The sequence below is a fragment of the Lutra lutra genome, chromosome 2 (assembly GCF_902655055.1).
Source record: "Lutra lutra chromosome 2, mLutLut1.2, whole genome shotgun sequence".
In the NCBI taxonomy this organism is placed as follows: domain Eukaryota; kingdom Metazoa; phylum Chordata; class Mammalia; order Carnivora; family Mustelidae; genus Lutra; species Lutra lutra.
The window spans coordinates 16,640,912-16,650,047 of NC_062279.1; the positions used below are offsets into that span (position 1 = coordinate 16,640,912).

The 9,136-nt window shown below is 42.1% G+C and overlaps 1 pseudogene; it reads right to left on the reverse strand.

Annotated features, from left to right (window-relative positions):
- Positions 1-6,423: 6,423 nt before the first annotated feature.
- Positions 6,424-6,548, reverse strand: LOC125094483 (uncharacterized; annotated as a pseudogene).
- Between the last annotated feature and the right edge of the window lie 2,588 nt (positions 6,549-9,136).

Sequence of the window (9,136 nt, forward strand, 5' to 3'; positions counted from 1 at the left end):
GTACTTTGGCATTCCACAATCTTCTTGCATTCAGCCTGGGATGCAGGGTTGCCTGGTCTCCACCCTAGGATCTGAACTATCCAGAAATTTAAGAATGCTAATTAGTGCTCAAGTCATGGCTTGAGTTTAGGGCAGTCCAGAGAATTTGATGAACTGTAGAGACCCTTGGGAATTAGACTTTACGCTCTGGCTCCAGATACCCCCACATTATATGGTACAGTGGAATGGAGACAGAGGAAAGGATATAGCTATGACAATTTTTTTTCATAAAGGTTCTAGGATTCAGATCAAATTTAATGGTTCATATGGTGATTCAGGTCTTCAAGGAAGTTGTCTGTCATACAGGTGACAGTCAACCTGCCTTTAACCACAGATCCCCTAAGATCATGGAATAAGAAAGGAAAAGGAGGTCATTTCATAGTAGGGGCAGGATGTTTTTTAACCCTATGAAATCCCATTGTGACACACTGTCTTTTTTTTTTTTTAAGATTTTATTTATTTCTTTGACAGACAGAGATCACAAGTAGGCAGACAGGCAGGCAGGGGGAGAGGGTGAAGCAGGTTCCCTGCTGAGCAGAGAGCCCGATGTGGGGCTCCATCCCAGGACCATGAGATCATGACCTGAGCTGAAGGCAGAGGCTTAACCCACTGAGCCACCCAGGCGCCCATGACACACTGTCTTACCCTTTGCTTTGGCAGTTTTTCTTCATGTCAATAGCTTCATGACTCTGTGATTTCAAAATTAGGAAATCTATCTGAATGGAAAGGGAAATTCAAATAGATACAAATTTATGACTGATAAACTTTATGAAAATTAAGAAAATTGTCATAGAAATGAAGATTCTCATGGTCCAGAATCAAACCAAAGTTTTAATTGTCCTTTATATAAGGATATTATAACTATATTTTTTAAAGATTTATTTATTTGAGAAAGAAAGAGAGAGAGCATGCACACACACATGTTGCAGGGAGGGGCAGAGGAAAGAATCTTTAAGCAGACGTGCCACTGAGCATGGAGCTCCAGGGAGGGGCTTGATCTCACCAACCATGAGATCAGGACCTGAGCTGAAACAAAGAGTTGGACATTTAGCTGACTGAGCTGCCCAGGTGCCCCAAGGACATTAGAAATATAAATTTAAGTGTATTCTTTTTAAAGGACATTTCCTGACACGGTGTTTTAAGTTTTTTCTCTCACTATTAAGTCCACTGGGCACAGTTACTTGTTTCCTTCCTATCGATAATGTATCCGGAACATTCTCAAGTTGCTGGAGATCGTTGCATGACCCCAGTAGAGCTAGAGTGGAGTATCTACTGTGACACTTTTACCACTGTGGCTCAGTTGTTTCAAAGAAGCAAGTAATAGTGACACCCTTGAGTTGCAGGGACTGAGCTACTGACTGGTCTGGAAAAGCTTGGTCTTTACTCTCTTGGGTAATGCTGTTTGGTCGTGAGAGAGCTATCTGAGCTATCTCCTCAGTCCAAGGCCCACTGCTGCATCTGTCAGAATGATAGAGCAGCTCTTTCCCATGAGGGGTCTCAGAAGGTCCTTGAATCTTGGCACGTGCTTGTTGATTCCATTGCCATTCTGGAGACCAGACCCTACTATATTAAGGGGCCACTGGAGTTTCACCAAGGCCACTGTGAAATCTGGTTTGAAATTTAACAAGACAGCCCATTGTATTTTGAAGTGGCATTTTCCCTGATGGAAAAGCCTTTCCTCATTATTTCTGTTCAGTGGACAAGTAAAGAATTCACGAATTCAAAGTGATGTTCTGAATTGATGGCTCAGACGGGTTGTGTTGAATTGTCATTTACCACTCTCCATCCCCTCATCCTTTTTTTTTTTTCTTTAATATTCTGGTAGCATTCTGATGAAAAACAAGTCAGCTCCAATGCAAGGATAAATCTTCATTCATACACTCTGAAATTCTCCTCCTAACTAACCCCCTGTCTCTTCAAATATTCTGTTCGAGTCAATCTTAGATGCTGCACCCCTCGTTGGAGAGTAAGATAGTAGCCCAGCATGCCATGCTCCCATGGGGCAGGCCTAGGTCTTTTCCTCGGAAGATGGGAAATTTGCAGACCATCATTTCAATTCCGATGAATGTGTCAGAAGTATAAAAGGCCTTATCCCATCTGGTCCTCTTCACAGGAGACTGAAAGAAGACAGGCAGGAATGTTGATGGCCAAAACCACTTAATTTCTATTGAGACTAAAAAAGAAATAAAGAGCAGATCTAGATTGCCAGAAAACAGAAAACAAGCACATGGTTGTTAAAATTACACAAACAACTGGAGTTCGAGAAGACAATCTGTTTTCAATGGCATGAGGGTGTCTCCATTGCTTTTTTTTTTTTTTTAAAGATTTATTTATTTATTTATTTATTTATTTGACAGAGAGAGAGAGATCACAAGTAGGCAGAGAGGCAGGCAGAGAGAGAGAGGAAGGGAAGCAGGCTCCCTGCTGAGCAGAGAGCCCGATGCGGGACTCGATCCCAGGACCCCGAGATCATGACCTGAGCTGAAGGCAGCGGCTTAACCCACTGAGCCACCCAGGCGCCCTCCATTGCTTTTTGATCCACAACCAGGCGGACAACTACTGCGACCGTAGAAGCCTTCAAGTCTTCAGGAATGTGTGGATACTAATTTAGACTTGGTCTCTGGTTTGTTATGAAATGAAACTTGTTCACAGTGTAAGTGCAGAGCAGAAAAGAATATGATTAGAGATGCCTTAGGAGACCTTTCTCTTCATCCTGCCTCTCAGGCATGAGTCACCATTTCCTCTTAAAATATGGAGAACTACTAAATGTGGCTTTCATGTGGGTTGCACACTTGGTAATGACGGAGCTGGGAAAACCACACAACTCCCTAGTCATCCACATGTCATGGGTTCTCACAGCAATCCTGAGAGATGCCGAGATATTACAGGAAGTTTAACATTCTGCTCCATTGGCTTATCCCATATGTTGAGTCTAACATCTTTATGAAAAAAAAAAAAGAAAAAGAAAAAGTTGCTGGAGGGAAAGAGGACAGTTTCTTCATGGTTGTCAGAAAAACTCACGCAAACGATAGCGCACAGTTCTTTGATATCCTGGCCTCACAGGCTTTAGGAAACGTTTTCTCCAAATGTTAGCTCTGTTCTTGTACATGAGAAAAAGGACTTCATGCCTTGGTTTATGGGTGATTAAACCACCCCCCTCCTTTGAGAAACTGTAGTTGCTCTGGCTAACACCTGTGCTAATACCTGATCTCTGGATACCATACATTTTGCAAGATACCACTTTCATCATTTGACTGACATCAATTTCAGTGACTTTGGGATATACTTAGAGCCCTTGTCAAAAACTCTCCAGAGCTGAAAAGATGAACAGCTTTTCTTCCGTATTTTGCCCCTAAAGTGGCTATTGTTAAGCTCAGAAAGCCTGTGTATTCCCAGAAATGAAGAAATATGCCTTAAACTACCACAAAGATCATGATTTGATATTTATCATTTTTTTTTTACAAACTGATGTTTGTTTTCTTTTTTAATGTTCTCATACTCCTTTCAGGACACATAGTAATATGATGACAAAGGAAAGATAAATTAGTTAGTAGTCGTTGTTTTCTGAGAAGGCTTCCTCATGTCCAAGTAAAATAAGCAAGGAGTTATAAATATGTAATAACTTACAATTGTTCTTATGGGATCTTCCTGATCCACACTCACTGTCATTTTCTCTTTTAAAATAACATCCTGGGGCGCCTGGGTGGCTCAGTGGGTTAAAGCCTCTGCCTTCGGCTCAGGTCATGACCCCAGGGTCCTGGGATCGAGCCCCGCATCGGGCTCTCTGCTCAGCGGGGAGCCTGCTTCCCCCTCTCTCTCTGCCTGCCTCTCTGCCTACTTGTGATCTCTGTCTGTCAAATAAATTAATTTATCTTTAAAAATAATAAATAAAAATAAAAATAAAATAACATCCCGTGGAAGAATGTAGAGAAAAGCTTTTGAGTGTGTAACCGAGACCCTCACATAATGTAGAGCCTGCTTACATCAGGAAATAATCCTTTGTGAAGTGAGTAAACCCTTTTAGTGTACTATAATTCAAAGCTTTTGGTAAATTTACTGCAAAACCCATGTACTCAATGCTGCTCCAGGCAACAGGTCCCCGTAAACATCCTCTGTACACTTTGTAGAACTATAAATTCTACTCCCATTCCTTGCATCCCGATATGCCCTCTTATAAAGCCATTGTTTCTAAGTTACTCTTCACCATGTCCTATCACTCAGGCAGGTTGGAACAGAAGATAGGTTAGGAACTAGGGCTTTAGGCTTATTGCCGTATGTCCATAGACCTCTTTATCACCTTTTGGTTCCAAACTGTTGTTTACAGAGCTGGGTACTATTCTGTATTAACTGAGGATTGTAGCCATCTTTCACAGATAGAAAGTGACCAAAGTTGTGAAATTGACATCCAGCCAAAAAGTGGAAGTACATCTCTAACAAGCACAATTATATTTGTGGGGAAAATAGGTGCAAATATTTTAATCTGGGTCTACTCTGGAAAACTCAAGTCAGCTAGTTGTTTTTGTAGGATGTTCCTTGGTTTTGTTATTTCTGTAAGTTTCTTTTTTTTTTTTTTTTTACTATTTTACTTATTTATTTGAAAGGGAGAGAGAGAGAGTGAGCACAGGCAGGGCGAGCGGCAGGCAGAGGGGGAGGGAGATGTAGGCTTCCTGCTGAGCAGTCCTGGGGTTCCAACCCAGGACTCTGGGATCATGACCTGAGCCAAAGGCAGATGCTTAACCAACTGAGCCACCCAGGTGCCCCATATTTCTGTAAGTTTCAAGGGATTTCCTTGAATGTCAGGAAGTCTTGAAAAAAGAAATGGATTTCCATATCTGAGTTGCAGTTCAGACTGAGTGTAGGTTATCAGACTCTAATCTCCATGGTACATTACTTTGCTCACAGCTTTTTTGGGTATTCCATTCTGACTGCTTCTCAAATCCATCCAAAACCCTAAACGCAGAGACAAGTGGACTCAAATCCTGGGTGTCTGGGAAAAGTTGGAAGCAGTCTCCCACTAGCACATAACATCCTGCCGGTCTTCCTTTATTATTTGTATTAATATAAAAACGGTTCATTAAACTATTCACCACCAAGCAAATCACTCCTCCAGGAAGCTGTGATCTGTATGATCTCTTGGTTCTGTAGAGGCTCTCTACCCTGTATCCCTGCCATGGGTCCTTGGGGATCATGAAGGTCTCCATACTCTAATGGTAAGTGATGGGAGTAGGTTGGTGGGAAAAAACTGCCAAAGACACACACTGATGAGTGGTGTGCACACATAAACTGTAGCTCCTTCCCATAAGTGTGCATGTGGGGACCCTGAGCCTTGCTTCCCACCTGAGTATCAACCTGAACTTGAAGAGCACAGGGAGGGAAATGATACTTCATAGATGCTTGGAGTTTTGCAAAAATAATAGTAGCCATCACAACTGTCCAGGAAGGCTAGTGTTAGATGGCTATTTCTTTCTTTCTTTTTTTTTTAGGAGAAAGAGAGAGCTCTATACAGGTGGGGGGAGGGGCACAGAGGGAACAACAGAGAGAGAGAGAGAGAGAATCTTAAGCAGGCTCCACGCTCAGGGAAGAACCTGACACAGGCCTTGATTTCATGATTCTGAGATCATAACCTGAACGGAAATCAAAGAGTCCACTGCTTCACCGACTGAGCCATGCAGGCACCCCTATGAAGCTGATTTTATGGATGAAGAAATTGAAGCTAAAAGAAATAAAATCACTTTTCCAAAGTCTTATAAGATGAAGTACATATCCTTTTCCCAAATATATAATGTAGAACCAGAAAATTTGTTACCTTGGTATTCTTTGAGGCATGATCTTGACTTCTTTTAGTTCACATATAGGATTCCTACCACATCCCAAATGTGTGTGGTGGGGGGTGCATGGGAGAGCTGCCCAAATAGCGATACACTATGGCAGCTGTATAATCTTTCTTTCTTCTAGTTGTAAAGGGAAAAGAATAAGAGGGATACTTAATGAGATATATCTCCTGTCCACTTTGGGGGAGAAATGTGCAAATTTAATTTTCTTCTGTGAGATATAAAACAAGTGTCAGAATTTCTTTCTCTATATTATATTTGTAAGTTCTCAAAGACTCTTTTACGTATATGCTTATAGTATTATGCCATCGGTCAAGCAGTAGAAACTGGAGAGTGTACTAGAAAGTTTCTTTTTGATGGGGCTGACACCTAGGCACCCTGAACAAGGTCTAAGAAGGAAATGGAAGGAAAATCATTTTTGTATTTTCCAAGGTGAAGTCAAGACTATGGAGTCTGGTTTGTGTCTAGGATTTTTTTCTTATGCTCACTGACTTTATTATCAGTTGAGGCATAATTGACATGTGTCAGGACTTCTGGTAAGCCTTTCGGTAAGCACCAAATAGGTGAAAAAAATGAAATAGAGATATATTATTGAGACATTACTTTTAGGTTTTCAATTAGCAATAATTGCGCCTTGGATAAACCTCATTGGCTATGATACTGCCACCGCGCAAAGCTTACTTTTAGGTTTTTGTTGGTCATCAAGGGTGTGAGGATATTCTAGGTAGAGACAGATTTGTAGGGAATATGAAAAACATCAGTGGCAGTAATTTTTTGTTTTGAAGTTTAGCTGCAAAATGCAATGGTTCCATCTTAATTTGAAATCTCTTTAATTCTAGAAGGTCACTGAGGGGGACATAATTGAATTTTCTTTGCCTCATCTTTTTTGGGTGGGGTAATGTCTATGTCCCCACCCCCCAAATATTGTTATAATATCAAAGCTGCTCATGCCACCCTGAGCCAGACCCCCTGCCTACAGCCAACTGTTTCAGGAAATGGCAGCTGTCCCAAGCTAGGCATTGCTGTTGTCATTTACATCTGGAATACTAATTTGGGGTTAAAACACTTTATTTTTCTTGTCACTTGAGGTAAACTATGGTCGACTGTTAAGAGATGACAATCTCTTAAGAGATGTTAATATGAAGAGATGGTGTTAAGAGATGTTCTGGAACATATCACTGTGTTTTAGTAAAATAAAGTGAGTCTATTATGAATCTAAACTTGGAGCTCAAAGATTCTATTCCCAAACAGATTCTCTTGATGAGAGAGATGTACAACTAGAAATTCTTGTCGTGGCTAGAGAAATCCTACCCACACAGAAAGAGGAATAAAGAAGCCACTCAGAGAGAAAGGGAGAAGCAGAAATGAGAAAGAAAGAGAGAGAGAAATTGCTAGTTCTCTGATCCCAAAGGCACACTTCCCATGGATGCCATGAAACTCTCCCATAACGTTAGAATGTTTCCTACTAGTTTCAAACCCTGTGCTACTTGTGGATTTCTCATACTTAAAATTAGTCTTTTCTGCACATATATTTATATGAAGACACCATAAAGACTATAATCTCTTTATAGCTTTACAATACCCATTTAAATGCTGACATAATAAAGGCCATAGTCTAACAGTTGGTCACCTCTGCAAAAATCACCAGAGATGATCTGTTTCACCAAGAATTAACCACTTAGTTTTTCCTCACAATAAAGTCCCACATTCTCTCCAGGATTTCTGGAGATCATGGTGTTTTCAGACTAACAAGTACGGGGCTCCCTCTCTGGGGGGCCCAATGCTTCTGTGGAGTTCATTCAGGGATGTGGATTTGGTCATCTTCCTTGAGCTATGCAACCCAGGTGCGGGAGGCCGATAAAGCTTTTACCTCAATGCTTAATGCAGACGCGCACATCCATCTGGTTCGGTGTAGCCGTGTTTATGAAGTGCACCTCGGAAAAGCACAAAACTAAGATAAGCCCTCTACGCAGAGAGCACTAGATTTTATTTAGCACTTGAAATCCTTGGAGGGAAATGTCATTTCATTAGGAGGCTTCTTGGCTGCTAATCAAGGGCTTTTCATTTCCTTAAGCACATTGATCTGGTAACAACTTTCCCCCTGAAAAGCAAACCATTTGGGAAAGCACTTTCTGAAAGCACACCCGGAGAGGCCTGCTTCTCTTCGGAAACCGCAAACACTGAAGAGTCATCAGGAATCAAAGCAGGACAGGGAGGAGGGTCTGCACGGGGAGTCCGAGCTGCTGTGGGTGCACACGCTACACCCCCCACTGGTCTCAGGGCCCCTAGAAGCGCTCCTTCACCTGCACGGTCTCATCTGCTGAAGCGACAGTTTGCTGCTCTAATGGACATCTGAGGTATGAGTTCAGCATCAAGATGCCATTTTCCTTTAGTCCCTCGACGTAAACTATGGCCGGCTGTCAGAGGACGGTAAGGCACTGCCTTGGTTGGGGGTTCATGGAATGAATCACTCTGTTTTATTTTATTTTTTTAAAAGATTTTATTTATTTATTTGACAGAGAGAGATCATAAGTAGGCAGAGAGGCAGGCAGAGATGGGGGCAGGGGGAAGCAGGCTCCCACTGAGCAGAGAGCCCGATGAGGGGCTTGATCTCAGGACCCCGGGATCATGACCTGAGCTGAAGGCAGAGGCTTTAACCCACTGAGCCACCCAGGCACCCCGAATCGCTCTGTTTTAATGAAAACTCTGCCTGTGAGATTTTCAGCATATCGTTGGCACTCAATCAACCTCAGTCAAATGTAAATCTATGCTCTAGATTATAACACTACACTTCCACGTAGATTGAGCTGTTCATTAAAAAGTACAAAATGCAAGCAAATGCTAGGATACCTGTCAGTGCATTTCTTACATTCCTTTCTTTTTTTTTTTTTTTTTTAAAGATTTTATTTATTTGACCGAGAGAGACACAGCGAGAGAGGAAACACAAGCAGGGAGAGTGAGAGAGGGAGAAGCAGGCTCCCCGCTGAGCAGGGAGCCCGACGTAGGGTTCGATTCCAACACCCTGGGATCATGACCTGAGCCAAAGGCACACGCTTGACAACTGAACCACCCAGGCGCCCCTTACATTCCTTCCTTTTAGTCCCATGTCTGATTTTAAACCATGCATTGTAACCAGAATGTTCCTAGAGCAGAATGAGAAACAGTGTTGTTTATGAAGGAGAAAGATGGTGGGCTTCAGGACCAGGCACGATTCTAATCCCATTCCCACTCACCTATGTGGCCATTGAGTCTTACTTCCTCCTAGG